The sequence below is a fragment of the Adiantum capillus-veneris genome, chromosome 18 (genome assembly GCF_014529385.1).
Source record: "Adiantum capillus-veneris isolate H3 chromosome 18, ASM1452938v2, whole genome shotgun sequence".
Lineage (NCBI taxonomy): Eukaryota > Viridiplantae > Streptophyta > Polypodiopsida > Polypodiales > Pteridaceae > Adiantum > Adiantum capillus-veneris.
The window spans coordinates 56,901,963-56,919,274 of record NC_140948.1 but is presented as its reverse complement, the minus strand read 5'-3'; positions in this window follow the sequence as shown (position 1 = coordinate 56,919,274).

Below are 17,312 nucleotides of genomic sequence, written 5' to 3'. Positions count from 1 at the left end.
AAAGGGGGGGCAGAGCTGGGGGGGCCTCTGCCCCCCCTTTTTCCACGATTTGTCAAATGCCTTTGACGGATTAATCTCCGTTGCAACGATAGGAGTGAGAGAGTTAGAGGAGGACACAACACATTAAGTGTGTGTGTGTGTGTGTGTGTGAGAGAGAGAGAGAGAGAGAGAGGGTTGCCATACCTTTGTGTAGGGTTTCGAGCTCAAGCAGTCGCTTCCAAAGTTGCAAAGTGTAAAACCCTAACTAGAGTTATCCACATTACAAGCGGACAAAGTCTTGACTATAACCACATGGACAAAGTCCGACTAACTGTTATAATGTGCTTGGTTTTGACTCCTTCATTGTCTTAAATAGTACCTATCAATATCTTAAGCCTAGGGTGCGCGCGGATGATAGGGAAGTCTCCCCTTTCTTTTTGCCATTTCTTGAGTTTAAGCAATGAATTTTCTTGAGAAAATTGAAGTTGAAATACATAATTGTCATTGAAAAAATCTTCAAAACAGCAAAAAAAAGGGGGAGGCAGAGCTCCCCCATCATCCGCACGCGTGTCCCCCTTTTTGTCCATTTTTGGAGTATTATTTAAGACAACAAACGAATCAGAACCAAGCAAATAGAGGCCCTTGAGGGGTCTTTGGGACATCTACTCGCTTGGTTCTGACCTCATGAGGCCCTACACTTAAGATATAGCATTTGTAAGCCCACGTAGGCATCCAAAACGTCCAAAAATCTTATGATAGCACTTTAAAATGCTAGCTCAAGATATAGCATTTTTGAGCCTAGGACCTCAAAAGGTCAGAACCAAGCGAATAGAAGCCCTTGAGGGATCTTTGGGACCTCTATTTGCTTGGTTCTGACCTCATGAGGCCCTCAGCTTAAGATATAGAATTTTTAAGTCCACGAATGCATTCGAAAGGTCCAAAAACCTTAGGATATCAATGTAAAACGCTGAAATCTGACGTCTCTAGCTCAAGATATGGCATTTTTAAGCCTAGGGCCTCATGAGGTCAGTACCAAGCGAATAGAGGTCCTTGAGACCTTGAGGCCCTAGGCTTAAAAATGCCATATCTTGAGCTAGAGACGTCAGGTTTCAGCATTTTACAATGCTATCCTATGGTTTTTGGACGTTCCGGATGCATTTGTGGTATTTTTTTGTATTTTGACAACATTTATTATGTGTTTTCTCTCATAGTATATAGTATATATATGTATAGTATAACTATATAATATAAGTATATAATATAATATATATATATATATATATTATATTTAAGTATATATATGTATACGTATATAATGTAATAGAACTCTTGAGAAAATCGAAGTTGAAATACATAATTGTCGTTGACAACATCTTCAAAACGCAAAAAAAAAGGGAGACAAACATGCGCTGCGCGCGGATGATGGGGGAGCTCTATCCCCCCTTTTTTTGCCATTTGTGAAGTACTATCAATGAAGGAGCCAAACCAAGCGAATAGAGGCCCTTGAGGAGTCTCTGGGACCTCTATTTGCTTGGTTCTGACCTCATGAGGCCCTAGGCTTAAGATATAGCATTTTTTAATGTAGGGCCTCAAAAGGTCATAACCAAGCGAATAGAGGCCCTTGAGGGGTCTCAAGGCCCTCTATTCGCTTGGTATTGACCTCACGAGGCCCTAGGCTTAAGAATGTTATCTCTTGAGCTAGAGACGTCAGATTTCAACGTTTTACAGTGCTATCCTAAGATTTTTGGATGTTCCAAATGCATTCGTGGTATTTTTTTTGTATTTTGAAAACATCTCTTATGTGTTTTCTCTCATAATATATAATATATATACGTATAGTATAACTATATAATATAAGTATGTACTTCTGTTAAGCTTTTGATTCATAATCCTTAGCCCTAAGTTGTTCTTGAGCTACATCATCATCATTGTAATCTTTCATCTATAATCCCAAATACAGCAAAGCAGTATATTCTAGTCACACATACTTTGTACTTATTCTCTCTGAATCTGAATCTGAGTCTGAATCTAAATCTAAATATCATTCTCAGTACTTCAGTCTGGTTCTCATTCCAGTAGATATATTCCAGTTCAGCTTCTGTTTCCTTGTCCAGTCTACTGTTTGAACTAACACACCACAGTAGCTGTAAAACTTCTAACACTGGAATCAGTTGTCTAAAGAGATCAGCTCCAATTCCAATTGTCACCAAGTTTGTCTTCATGAAATCAATTCTTTGATCAATCCTACATAGATCATAGACGCAAAAAACATAGTCATGAAAATTATTAGCATCGTTAGTGAAATAATTACATTCACAATGCCATAAGAGATGGTTCGCGACGCCACTCTTTTGATGACATATATACGCACAACATATGGTACATAAAGTATGAACGTAAAAGTACAAGATGCGTGATTACGTGATGCAAATGACATGTGTATATACTACATAAAACGACATTTATCAACATAGTGGTATCAATGAATATCATCAAAGTATTAACAAAACATCATCATTGTATCAATAAAAATGAATAAATCATCATGGTATCAACGAAAAGCATCATAATATCACCAAGAATAATCATTGTATCAACAAAACAACATCATGGTATCACCGAGAATAACCATGGTATCAAGAACAACATCATGATATCACCGAGAATAACCATTATATCCAACGAAACAACATCATGGTATCACCGAGAATACCATGGTATCAACGAAACAACATGGTATCAATGAAACAACATCATGGTATCACCGAGAATAACCATGGTATCAACGAAATATCATCATGGTATCACCGAGAATAACCATGGTATCAACGAAACAACATCATGGTATCACCGAGAATAACCATGGTATCAATGAAATATCATCATGGTATCAACAAAAATCACCATGACCAAAGTACTAACAAAACATCATCATGGTACCATCAAAATGACTATGGTATCAACGAGAGATTATCAATAAAACGACGTAAACTATATCTCTAGAAGAATAATTATACGAGAATCAATGAACGAATATATCATATAACAAAAGATCATGTATCATCAATAGCTCGATAATATTTGGACAATCATCAACGGCTCGACTAAATCGGAATGATATTCATGATAGATATCCATGAACAGATCTATAGATATTTGATATCTGGAAATATAGGTATCCAAGAAAAAATCATCAGTAAATGTCTCAGAACGTGTTAATCAGCTTGAAATAGTATAGACTTTTGAGAACATATATCTATAACATTGATTCGATTTGTAATTGTCTTCTGCATCAATGTTACGTCAGTAACAAACATATGATTGATGAAAAGAAAATATAATTTATAAGTATTCAATTATGAGCGAAACCAAAAGCAAACGGTAAAATTTGCTTTTCAAACATGTTCACAGTCCGCGAACAATAACCCAAAATCGGTGCAGAATTTAGAGAAAGTTTCTTCTGCAAAGTTGTAGACCACATCGATTCCGTTGGCTCAAGCATACTAGTTTCTGTAAAATCATTTTCAATTACGAGAAAATTTGAAAAACAAAAAAACAAAATTTGCTTTTCAGGCATGTACGCAGTCCGCCAACAATAACTCAAAATCAGTGTAGAATTTGAAAAAACTTTCTTCTGCAAAGTTGTAGACCACATCAATTCCGATGCCTCATGTTGGCTATTTCTGCAAAATTGTTTTCAATTAGGAGAAAAATCCAAAAAAATTTGAAGTTGCTTTTCGAGCATGTACACAGTCCATGAACGATAACTCAAAATCAGTGCAGAATTTGAAAAAAGTTTCTTCTGCAAAGTTGTAAACCACATCGATTCCAGTGCCTTAAGCGAGCTGTTTTTGGAAAATCGTTTTCAATTAAGAGAAAAATCAAAAACAAAAAGCGAAGTTGTTTTTCAGGCATGTACGCAGCCCGCGAACGATAACTCAAAATCGATACAGAATTTGAAAAAACTTTTTTCTACAAAGTTGTAGACCACATCAATTCTGGTGCTAGTGAGCGGGCTATTTTTGCAAATTCGTTTTCAATTAATAGAAAAATCAAAAACAAAAAACGGAAGTTGCTTTTTGGACATATACGCAGTCCGCAAACGATAACTCAAAATCAGTGCAAATTTTGAAAAAACTTTCTTCTGCAAAGTTGTAGACCACATCGATTCCGGTGTTTTTCACAAGTAGTTTTTACAAAATCATTTTCAATCAAAATAAAACTTGAAAATAAAAATATCCTGCTCTTATATCATGTTGAGAGAGAAAGAGAGAGCACAGATATAGAACCCCAAAGTGTGTAGAATACACACATGAGATGATGTATATATAGAGGGGATCCGGGTGCCATATATAGAGAAGCCATATATTGAGTAGCTTCACATATAAGCTCAACATGGTGTAGTGAACCTAAACCTTAGAGAATGTCATCTAGAGGTATGCATTGAAGGAGATTCCTCTTATGTATGAGCTGTGGAGTAGCTTTTCTAGAGAATGTCGTTTAGAGGTATGCATTGAAGGCGATTTCTCTTATGTATGAGCTATGAAGTAGCTTTTCTAGACACATGAAACTTTTTTTGAATCCCTTTTAGCTGTAGAAGCATCCTTTGTGATATCTATCTAGACATTTGTACAAGCTCACAACTAAGGCTTTTGGAAACTTGTACATGTTTTTGGTGTGTATTATTAAAAGAGACTCTAAATCTTAAACCAAGTTGTTGCAAGATAATGTATGTTTTTTGGCGTGTATCATATACTTGTCTTTGTTTTGATTAATTTTTTTGTCGTTAGAAAAGGCTCTGAATCTAAAATCAAATAGCTCGCAAAATTGTTTTTTATTGCAAAAGCTTGAAATCAAAAGCTCGCAAATAAAACACACTCCTCCCTCATGTGTTGGTACTATGCTCACCCTTAGGATTCTTGGGAGAAAATGACAAGAAGGCAAAGGTTTGGGTTTTTGCAAACCTCCCATTTTTGTGTTGCAAGGAACTTTGTTGGTGTTTCACCTTCTGTAGCTACTATATAGTAGTGTAAAGCATTGTATTGGGTGTATGCATGCATATTTGGGTCAAGGGTTATAATAGATACAAGCTATTTTTGGTTCGTAGCGAGTTTTGTGTAGATTTTTTATTTTCTACAATCATGTCTAACGATGATGGAATCATTGTTACTATCATTGAAAAGATAAAGAAGAATAGATTCCATGTGTGGAAGTTTAGAATGACTAATTTCATGAGGGGTAAGGTTTATTAGGAGTACATTCAAGGTAAACAAAAAGACTCACTTGTGTGGCCCGAGGAGAATCCTACTCCTCAACTATTGAGATATCAAGCTCAGCACATGATGCACTTGAATTTGACTTCTCGTCTACATTGTCACTAGCATGAGAGAGTGGATATGAGGATCATTTCAATGGTACTACGGCTGGACTTCACCACCATGGTCTACCTACCGAGAGTCAAGGGTACTTATTTTTCCAACTCACTCACTAGTGGCTTCACATTGACCGTGGTACATAGTTCTTATTGTGTTGCATTTCGCACATGTTTTGTAGACCTTATCATCATTTTTTGTATAGTGAAGAAGAAGAAGTAGCTTTGTGCCTCCATCAAGCAAAATCTTTTAAAGTTTGGAATCAATGACCATTGAAGGTAATGTATTGATTATGTATGAGTGTGAATAATACCATGATTGGGCATATACAAGGTTCCAATTCCACTAAGGAGGCACATATAATTTTGGTCTCTCTAGATATGACCAAAAATAAGGCAAGGAAGATACAGTTGAAGACAGATTTCAAAGGTCTGAAGAAATGGATCTATGAGTGAAGTACTGTATTCTAAAGATCAAGGAAATATGTGAATCCCTTCCATCTATTGGGTTTAGGATTATTGATGATGACAAGGTCTTGCATGATTTAGAACCAGTTATAAGAAGTTCAAGACTTCTATTTCTACTTGAAAAAAAAAATCCCACTATTTATAGATCTTGTGTCTTTGTTGATTGTGGAAGAGAAGAACATTGGTGAAGGATCAACTTCACAAGGTGTAGGTAATTTTCTACAAATCTTCTATAGTAAGAGAGGTAGAGGTATAGGATGTGGTGTAGGTCAAGGAGGTGGCCATGGTCATGGAAACCAAAATCATGTAATCAATAGATGTATGACAATCAAAGGAAAATACATCTGGTGGAGGAAACTTTTGAGGTTGAGGGTGTGAGAAAACTTGTGCAGGGATAACATGAAAAATAATGGCAAAGGATGTTGGACAAGTGGCAATCAAGATCACTTTGAGTGTGACTATCCCTAAAGAGGGCAACAAAACAAATGTGTAGGGACTAGCAAGGGTGTATATGATCTAGAAAGACTATTTGTTATGAATCATATGGTAAACACTATGTCTACAATTATATCATATTGTGTGGTGATAATGTATGGCATGGAAATTTTGGTGCATCAAATCACATGACCAACCATGGAGAATCATTCAAGAACTTGCAAGCTTTGGAGAGTCCAGGCTATGTTGAGAGTGGGGATGGCAAAGTGCATCCTTTCACACATACAAGGAATGTGCCATTTTCTTCATTAGATGACTTTGATAGATTGCAAGGTGAATTATTTGAGTGGTGCATTGCATGTACTAAATAGTACAAAGAACTTGGGATTAGTTGGTGGATAGGGTTTGCATGTCAGGCTCAAATTTGATGGTGGTGTATATGTAGAGGAATACAAGAAGAATGGAAGGCTCATTTCTCAAGGTAAACACTTTTCACTTTTAATGTAGATCTATGTGAGGTGAAAGCAGCCATGTTTGCACAAGGGTCATACGTTATTGTAGAATTAAACATTTCAGGAAAGCATAATGGATATGCAAATGTGCAAAGATTGAAAACTATGCAAAGTCAAGAGCTTGTGACGGGTTTGCTAGTGTTGAAGATAACTAAAATACATAAGATTGTGAGGCCTCTTAGTTTTGGAAACCGGCAAATGTATTGTTTCCTTGTGACAAGCATGTAAGAAAAAATGTGTTGAAGATAGTACATTCTGATGTGCGGTGTCCTAGAAGTTTGCGTACGTGGGTGGATGTAGGTTTTATGTTATCTTCCTTGATTATTATACAAGGAAGGTATGAATGTACTTTATGAAGGAATAAAGTGACGTATTTACTCACTTTTATATTTTCGAGGTTATGGCTAAAAACGAAACTAGAAACTATGTACATTGCCAAGGTCAGTTAGCGGGGGAGAGTACTTCTCCAATGAGTTTAGCAGGTTTTTGGAGAAGCATGGGATTCAAAAAGAGTATTTATGCACGTGTACTTTGCAACAAATTGGTGTTTTTGAGTTTTAAAAACATGCTCATTGCAAAATTTTCAAGGGCAATGATGAATAAGAAGAATATGTTGCATTATCATTGGATTGAGGTGGTATCTACACTTGTCTACATTATGAACATGACTCTTCCTACTACTACTACTACTACTACTATTACTATACATAAAATGGAACTCAAGGATAGTTCTACTCTCATAAACAATGATTTGGCACATCTTAAAAATAATTGATGTATTGCTTATGTGTATGTGCTAGATAAGTTGCGAATGAGTTGGATCTAAGAGCTAAAAAATGGCTATTTCCTCAAGCAAAAGGGTATAAATGTTACAACATATCACATGTTAAGGGAGGGTGAGCGGGAATGTGATTTTTGAAGAATTTAAGAGTTGGTATGTTGATGTAAAAGATTATCTTGGGGATGATTCAAAGGAACAATGTGGAAACAGAAAATGCAGGAACGCGGTCACATGTTTGAGTGGACCGCAAGGGTCACCTAGTTCAAGTCATGTCATGAATCCATCCAGTGGTAAGTTTCATAACAAAGTAAGCCTTGTAGGTTCATCAAATGTATCAAGGAAAGGGAAACAAAACGTTGATGATGCCGCAAGGGTGTCAAATTTGAGTGCAAGTCATGATGAAGGTTATTCAAGTGGATCGGAGCAAAGCCTTGATGACAAGTTTGGTATAACATCTGTGAAGACTTCAAGTGCAAGAAGGATGTAGGCAAAGAATAGGGCATCTAACAATGATCTATTACGTGGGGGACGTAAAGAACTTGTGCATACATTGACCTGTGAGAGTTATATGTGTTGGACAAGAAGCTCAAGAGCACACAACACATGAGGTAGCATTATTGAGTCCACTAATAAAAAGACAGCTCTTGCACTAGAATGATGTCTATATGTACCAATCAAGGAAAAAACCTCCTAGCAAGGAAAAAAAGTGACCTAGCAATTATAAGTATATTCACACACATCAATACCATAATATGGTAACCAATCCCCCTAGGAGTGATGCGATCAACATGACTTAGATATAGAAAAGTGTCAAACCCTATGTGATCATTCCACAAAGGGGAGTAAGCCCAAAGCTAAAGCTTCAAACTTCTCATAAGGGACTGCCTTTGAAAAGGTCAAAGGGTCGTTCTGTGTAGGAACATAAGCCAGGTTGACCTCTCCTCGAGAGAATCCGCCCATGACATAATGCTAATGCAACTCGATGTGCTTTGTGAAAGCCTAAAACACTAGATACCTTACAACTAACAAATCACTGGTAACCGAAGTTAGTGTTTCCACCAAACACACTCATCAATAGCAACGAAAAATGCCCTTTACTAAGACTCACAGCTAGAAGTGGCCAGTGTACGTTGCTTCATTCTCAACCACGATATGCATGAGCTTCCAAGCATAAAATAAAACTACTAATGGACGCTTGTGTATCATAGCAACCATCCCAATCTTAGTGTGAAAATGCAAGTAAATATGGTACTAATGATTACCCCTTGGGATCAAACGACCCAAGATGTACAGTGCCACTCAAGTAGCAAATGAACCGCTTAACTACCTTCCAATGTGGAGACCCTAGGTTATGTATAACTTTTCTCATTGACAAGACTACATATTGAACAGTTGGCCTTAATGCATACATGAATTGGGAAACCAATATCTTGTTGATAAAGAGTGTCATCAAAGTATTCTCTAGCATCATGAAGACTAAGTTTCAAACTTGTACCATAGGAGTATCAATAGGGCTGCAATCTTTAAGGTTGAATCTACGCAACAATTCCTCAATGTACTTTGTTTCACACAAAGATATTCTTCATCAACCTGCTTAAACTCTCTACCCAAATAATGATGTAAAAGGCCCAAATTTTACATCTCAAAAGACACATTTAAATCAACCTTAACTATGTCCCTCATTTGTTCCAATGAGCAAAATGTCATCAGCATTGATCACAATGATTAGAAATGCATCACCCGCATGCTTGACCTACAAAGTGCTCTCAATTGAACTGTTTTGAAAACAATGTGTAGCCAAGTAAGAACGAATCTTTTCATACCAAGTTCCTAGAGCTTGCTTTAAACCATATATATCCTTCTTAAACCTACATACCTTCTTTTCCTACTCTTGTTGAACAAACAATCATGTGGAGCTTGCTTTCAACCATACAAAGCCTTCTTAAGCTTGCACACCTTCTTTTCTACTCTTTTTGAACAAAACCATAAGGTTGTGCTACATATACTTCCTCCTGAAAATCACCATTCAAAAGCATAGTCTTTATGTTTAACTAATGCACGCTCCAACCATTATGAGTTGCCAATGCACAAATACCACAAATGTTAACCACCGACAAGTGGGAGTAAAAGTCTTATCAAAATCAATGCCCTTCTCTTAAGAATTTCTTTGCTTCAGGTCTAGTCTTATTGTGATCAACACTACCATCATGCTTACGTTTTAAATTGCAATACACTTAGTATCAATGCCCATTTTTCCATGAGGCAAGCCACACAAAGACCATGTGCCATTTTTCACATACTCAAATTGCATTGCATCCGACCAATTATTTGAATTTTGTGCTTCATCAAAGACAAAGGTTCTTCCTCATCATATATATTAAACACTACCAAAATATAACTATCTAATATATAAGTTTCATGTCAATAACTTGAACAAGTGTGACTAACAAAGGTGCACACATTTAATTGCCACACTATGTTTTCACCGCTCACTTTGGCATACGTCTAGCCTACTCATTTTCAACCCTGTCCTCATCAATTAAATCTTGTAAATCTGCATCAAAAAATGGTTGATATGCAAAATCATTTAAAAACATGCATAGGCTGCATATGTGTTTGATTAAAATTACATTTGTACTCCCACCATTGTACAAAGGCAACATATCATATACATATCATCAGAGGCAACCACCCTCTGATGGATTCAATGTGCTTTTCTTTAGAGGGATCTCTCTTTGTCAAGTAACTTGGGTATGGCCAAGAGGTAAAAATTAGGGGATTGATTCTATTGCCTTCCTTGTTTGTGGTGGAGGTACCTCTTCATGGATGTTGTCCTCATCATCAATAACCACTTTTCCCCATTTTCCAATTACATACATTGAAGTTGAGCCACAATCTACTATCATGCTTTTTTTGTAAAGTAAAGATCACTTGAAATTAGTTCACAATGTCTCCTAGGTGAATGATATTCATAGCCATGATCTTTTTAGGTTGGCCTTGGCTGATTATAGCAAACTTAAGTCAAGTTGCAATATTCTTGATAAAGTAACAATCACTTGAAATTAGTTCTCAATGTCTCATGGATAGACACCTCTTGTCAAGCAAGGGTGAATGATATTGATAGCCATGATCTTCGTATGTTGAGCTTGGCTGATTGTACATAACTTCAATTCATGTTGGACATGACCATGTAGGCTCCAATCTTGTTGATGGATCTAGGACAAATCCTATTATGGATCTTGAAGGCATCCTTATTGCTTGAGCTACTTCATCCTTGATTCTCGAACATTTCAAGAACACACGTTAATTATACACTCACAATTCCCTTTATCATTTGACCTACTAGGTGGGAATTTGTGTTTAATCTCACAACGTGGAAACTTTCGAATCTCCTCATTATTTCTTACTTCTTCAAGATCTTTGGTGATGATGTGCAATGGATTTACAATTGTGGACTTTGATATTGTGGCTATTGTGACAATCGTTGTTCTAATCTAGCAGGAGACTCCTTTGTTTTGTGAAGCATTGAAAAATCCTAAAGAAAATGTTTCCTTCTACAATTCTTATTGCCCTATCTTTGCTCATACCCGCAACCCATAGGAGTTCCTACCATCTCTTCATCCAATATTGCATGACATTCAATAGATTATTGAAGCAATTTATTGGATATAGTAGCAGGTGTAGCTCCCCCTTCCTAAAAGGTTCTCTAGGTGACAAAAATGCATGAACACCCTTAGGCATACTCATACTTCCATACTATCCTTGTATTGTGTGACTCTTGCCCAAGGTGAGACCTAAAAATGGTTAGGTTTCACTCATAGTTGGCTCTAGTAATGGAAATCCTATGTTAGACCAAGATAAAACTTGTACGGCATCTAAAATCACCTTATAAATGACACCATCTTTCTGGTTTGTTGGGCAAGCCATAAGTACTTCATCCAAGTTAGGGATCCACCTTGACTGACTAGCTCCCATCCATATTCATCCTCATGGATGACAACACCATCTCGAGTTTTCCTAGCAAATGATAGCTACAGGTTCTATTTTAGTCATGGATCTTGTCCAGTCAAAGATTGATAGTCAACCAATGATCCCGTATTGTGGCTGGTTGAGCCCAATACTCCTTTGGAGAAGATCTCTCAGAGGTATTTATTCCCTACCACTTAGATTCCTTGCTTGATCAATTCTAGAATCGCTTGGTAATATGGAATACTTTCATCTCCCATGGATCTTCATTTCTCCTCAAAACACATGAGTTTGTATTTGCAGTTGATGTTTTGTCAAAAATTTTGATGTCAAGTATCACGCTCCTATAGGTTGTACCTTCTTCAAGATTTTTAAATTGCATGTCTGAACCTCCACTATTCTCCTAAACGTTAATGGAATGAAAAGAAATTCACATAAAATGCATAGAGAATTCCTTTCATACGCATCAACAATTAGCTTATCATGTCACAAGCCTCTATCTGAATGTTGTTGGAATTAGGGTTGCAGAGAAACGCACACGGCTTGGAGAAGACGAAGGAAGCTCAAGGCACACAATAGAGAGTATGTTACTTAGTGTGCAATGGAAAGATGGATAGCCCTAGAGTGATGGGCGTATATACAAGGCACAGGGGGGGAAAAACTCCTAAAGAGGGAAAAAATGCCCCGGTGGTCCTAGTGTGTTCACACACATCACTACCACATGTATATGGTAACAAATCCCCCCTGGAGTGATCCAGTGAACGAGAGCTGGCACATGAGTAAAGAGAAGTGCCAGGCCCTCACGACATGATCAGTCCACAAAGGGGAGTAAGCCCAAAGCTTTGCGGAAAGCTTCAAACTTCTCACGAGACAATGCCTTTGTGAAAAGATCTGCAAGGTTGTCCTGTGTTGGCACATAAGCCAAGCTGATCTCTCCTGCTGAGAGCCTCTCCCTGACATAGTCGTAATGCACCTCAATGTGCTTTGTGCGAGCATGAAAAACTGGGTTCCTCGCAACTGCCAATGCGCTCTGACTGTCAGTGTAGATAGTGTTGGCAGTGTCTTGTCCAACACCCAAATCATCCATAAGGCGTCTGAGCCATACACACTCAACCGTAGCTGAGAAGAATGCCCTGTACTCAGCCTCACAACTCGAAGTGGCCACAGTAGGTTGCTTCTTGCTCAACCATGATATACATGAACTGCCAAGCATGAAACAAAAACCACTTATGGACACTCGTGTCAAAACAACCAACCCAATCTGAGTCCGAAAAAGCATATAAGTCTGGCGGCAATGATCCCCCCTTGGGATAAAACAAGCCACGATGTAAAGTGTCACTAAGGTAGCGGAAAATCCTCTTGACAGCCTGCCAATGCTTAGACCCTGGGCTATGCATAAATTTGTTGACGTATGAGACTGCAAACTGAATATCCGACCTCGTGTTGCATACATAAATGAGGCAGTCAACGGCAGTTTGATAAAAAGTGACATCAGCAGGATCGTCAACATCATGTAGACTCAACTTCAAACCTGTCTCCATGGGAGTGGCAATAGGTTTGCAATCCTCAAGTCCAAACTTACATAGCAATGTCTCTATGTAACTTTTCTGACACAAGGCAATACCACCATCACACTGCTTAAACTGTATACCCAAGTAATAATGCAACAGCCCCAAATCTTTCATCTTGAAAGTAGCATTCAAATCAGCCTTAAATTCAGCAATATGTCTCTCATTGGTCCAGTGATCAGCAAATCATCAACATAAAGAACCACAATGAGAAGTACATCACCCTCATGCTTTACTTACAATGTGCTTTCTGTTGGACTGTTACGAAAGCGTTGTTTGACCAAATGAGCGTCAGCTTTCTCATACCAAGCACGAGGAGATTGTTTCAACCCATACAAAGCCTTGTTACATTTGCACACTTTGTCCTCTTGTCCTTTTATGGCAAAATTGCAAGGCTGCGTTACATAAACTTCCTCAAATGTCACCATTCAAAAAAGCAGTAACAATGTCTGATTGATGTACATCCCAACCAAAATGAGCTGCCAATGCACATAGAAAACACACAGTAGTCATACGACAAGTGGGAGCAAAAATCTCTACATAATCTATGCTTTTTTGTTGTGCATAACCCTTCGCAACAAGTCGAGCCTTATGGCGATCAATCTCACCATCCGGCTTGCGTTTCAACTTGTAAACCCACTTCGTACCAATGGCCTTTTTGCCAGGAGGCAAATCACATAAAGTCCATGTGTCATTTTCTATGAGTGCATCATATTCTGATTGCATATCACAGCCATCCAATTTTCTGAATTTTGTGCTTCATCAAAAGACAGAGGCTCCTCAACATCATGTAAGCTAGAAACAGCCAAAACATAACAATCTGATGCATAAGATGCATGGCAGGAGCCTGAACGAGTACGACTAGACAAAGGTGCATCCAATTTACTGTCACGCAAAGTGTGCACCAGCTATTTTGGCATACCTCTAGCTTGCTCATTGTCATCCCTTTCCTCATCAAGTACATCATGTACATCTGCATTAGTAATAGGCTAATCTAAAACATTTTCCTCATTGGAACTTACATTCGTATTTCCACCACTAAAAAGAGGCAACAAAGTGTCATAAATGTCCTGTGAGCTTACATTATTGTCTCTAGTACATGACAGCAAGGGCTGAACAGAACCTTCCACAAACACTACATCCCGTGAAACCAGAATACGTTTTGTTTGTGGATGATACAACCTGTAACCTTTGCTTTCAGCACTATAACCAACAAAAATACATTTGACAGCCTTATCATCCAATTTTATGCGCTGCACTTGTGGCGCCAAAGCATATGCCAAACAGCCAAAAACACGCATGTGCTCAATAGAAGGCTTTCTATCATGCCATGCTTCATATGGAGTAATAGACTGCAAAGCTTTCGTAGGACACCTGTTAAGTACATAAGTGGCACACATGATGGCCTCAAGCCAAAAAGAATGCGGCAAAGCTTGACTTTTGACCATACATCGTGCCATTTCCGTCAGTGACCTGTTTTTCCTCTCAGCAACACCATTTTGTTGAGGTGTATAAGACATTGTACTGTACATTGGTGTTTTATCTCACGACTAGCCAAAAATACATTAAATTCATAAGACATATACTCCCCCCCTCGATCGGAACGGAGGGTGCCCATAGTACATTTCGAGACATTTTCTGCCATAGCCAGAAATTGTTTGAAGCACATAAAAACTTCGGACTTTGTTTTAAGCGGAAATACCAATGCATGCCTGGAGTAATCATCAATGAAAGTCACAAAGTACATGTAATTGCCCAAGCACGGAGTTTGCATGGGCCCACAAACATCACTATGCACAAGTTGCAACCTACATGTGGTCCGAACTGAACCATCCTTTGGAAATTTAGAGCGCTGCATCTTACCCAAAATACAGCCTTCACAAACATGTTTGACAGGTGCTTCAAGAGGCGGCAAAGAAGCAACCATATCAGATTTCTACAAACGCAGCAAACTGGCAAATTTCAGATGACCAAAATGTGCATGCCAATGTTTTGCATCTGAAATAGCCCTTGAATCTGCAACAACATTTGCAAAATTTTGTCCACACTTGTCATACAAAGTGAGCTTATACAGCCCACGGCACAAAAGCCCAGATGCAACAATTTCATCACCAAAACTGAGATCATGAACTGTACATCTGTCATCTACAAATTTGACTATAAGTCCAAGTCTAACAAGTGCGGATACAGACAAGAGATTCTTCTTGATCCCAGGTACATAAAGTGCATCAACAAGTGTGAAGGAACTGCCATTAGCAGCAGTGAGCACAATCTTTCCAACTCCCTGAACTGGATAAGAGGCGTTGTTGGCACAAGTGACTGAATTCCCATGAGGGACAGACTCGAGAGAGGTAAACAATTCACGATGTGAGGTAATGTGCTTTGTAGCACCACTATCGAAATACCACATGTGAATCTGCAGCAACTGACAAGCATGCATCATGGACGGCAGAATTGTAAGTACACTCTGCGCTAAAAGCCCATTCTGCATCAACATCAACAACACAGTCTCCTTTCACAGAAGACTCAACAATGGCTGCATTTGTAGTGGAACCAGCATTTGCAATGGAACCACCCTCTTTCTTCTTAGCCTCTTTGGCCTTCAACTTAGGACACGACTTGATCAAGTGATCATTGGCTTTACAATAATGACAACGCACCTTCTTTTTGCCCTTATCACCAGAATTTCCAGACGAATTGCTGCCAACAAAAGCGTTAGAAACAGAATTTTTGCCGCTCGTAGCAGAACCATAAGAAGTGGCTGCATTACTGTTACCACCCTTTCTTTGAGAAGCAATAAAAGCCTGTTCAAATGCACGTTGTCTAGTCCTGTTTTTTCTGGAAAGTGACTCTTGCAATAGCAATGTGCATAAGGCATCAAACTTGACAACTTCTGGAGTTCCTTGGGTCATAAGTCTCCAAGTACTAGCAAAAGTCTGGTAAGAATCTAGTAAGGCATCAAGAACAGTCTGCACAAGGGAACTGTCTGAAATGACTTCTCCTGCAAAAATAAGTTGCTCATTGATATCCTTGATACTAGCAAGGAAAGTGTCCATATCATCTTCCTCATGCATATCTTTGACTCCAACTCTTTACGCAGCAAAGCAATTTTAGCCTCATTGCGACTTGCATAAAGACCAGCCAAAATATCCCAAGCCTGTTTTGCAGATTTTGCTGAACGGATGTGAGGAACAATGGTGCGCTTCACAGACAACGCAATCAATGCATGAGCCTGTGCATCCTTAACATCCCAACGAGCTTGTTCTGCCATAGGCAAAACAACTCTAACAGCTGCAATCCTTGCAGCAAGACCTGCAACATCCTCAACATCGCCTACATCCTCAGAACCAGAACGTACATCAATGCCCTGCACAATGTTCCCGACACCCTTTGACACAAGAACATGTTGCATCATATAAGCCCACATAGGGTATTTGTCCCCATCCAACCTGTCCTCAGCAGCAAACATGTTGAACACATCTGTGTTGTTGTTGTCAGCCATGGTAAATGTTGCACCTGATGTGAAAACTGCTCGAAAATAGGAGAAACAAAACGGGAACAACCTGTGCTATATAGCACAAACCGTAGAAGACTATAAGGCACGTGTTATGTAGAAAATGGCACTGATGACAGAAACTCTGCACAATGACGAAATAGCCTGTGCAGTACTGCATGTAGTGGAAACGGAGGCCGAAATGAGCCCAAATCAAAATTCTGAGTAGACCAAGCTCTACGAGCTTACCCAAAATATTTGTCAACCTGCAAACGCTTGCCAAAGCTCATTGAAATCGGAGAAATTGAGCAGGCGTGTGCTGGAGCAACTGGCGACTAAGCCCGGGAGGACGCAACCTGCTCTGATACCAATTGTTGGAATTAAGGTTGCAGAGAAACACACACAGCTTGGAGAAGACGAAGGAAGCTCAAGGCACACAATAGAGAGTGTGTTACTTAGTGTGCAATGAAAAGATGGATAGCTCTAGAGTGATGGACGTATATACAATGCACGGGGGAAAAAACCTCCTAAAGAGGGAAAAAATGCCCCGATGGTCCTAGTGTGTTCACACACATCACTACCACATGTATATGGTAACAAATGTATGGCTGATTAACAGATTCATCATCAAGACTTGGATCCACTATGGCTTCTCTATGTTGTGGTGGGGGCTCCATTACAACCACATCTATCAAAAGCCTTATGTCACGCCTTCTTCATCACGTCTTTGGTTCGTTCT